Source organism: Solanum tuberosum, unplaced genomic scaffold (assembly GCF_000226075.1).
Source record: "Solanum tuberosum cultivar DM 1-3 516 R44 unplaced genomic scaffold, SolTub_3.0 scf00253, whole genome shotgun sequence".
Classification (NCBI taxonomy): Eukaryota; Viridiplantae; Streptophyta; class Magnoliopsida; order Solanales; family Solanaceae; genus Solanum; species Solanum tuberosum.
Window position 1 is genome coordinate 762621 of NW_006239176.1, and position 686 is coordinate 763306.

Below are 686 nucleotides of genomic sequence, written 5' to 3' on the forward strand. Positions count from 1 at the left end.
TGTGTGTTATGATCTTTATAAGGCATGTGATACGAATGACCAGCTGATCAGTGGTAGAAGAGGATGACCCATGCTAGGTATTTTAACCCCTGGGATGCGGTCCTTATAATTACACATTGGGATCGGCCCATGCTAGGCTTACTCCCCTGAGCTGCCACCCTTCTATACCAATTGGGATCGGCCCATGCTAGGCTTTCGCCCCTGAACTGCCACCCTTAATTATACAGATTTCTTTACTTAGATTCTTTAATCTTTGAGATTGCTATTTTGGTGGTCATAATCATTTTTTATATTTGGAACTACGGACCAGTAGTAGAAGACATGAAAACAATACTTCAAGGCACTAACAATGACATAAGGAGCTATGTAACATCAATGCATTACTTGTGAGCTTAACACACAATTGACTACAACTGACTAAGAGGAGGATTCACCAAACTTGCTTTTGCAAATACCATTTCTATACCAACACATAGGGGGACAATTAGACAAGTATACAGTAGTGAACATATAATGAAGTAATTCTATACACTAAGGAGAGGGGAAAATATTGTTAGCTATTTGGAGATCATACGCTGCCACTATGTTTCCTTTACTAGGAATAGAACTTAGGAAATTCACTTATTGATATTAATCTCAAGTATCATATTTCATGCCGAAGAATATTGAATCGAATAGCCTTACAT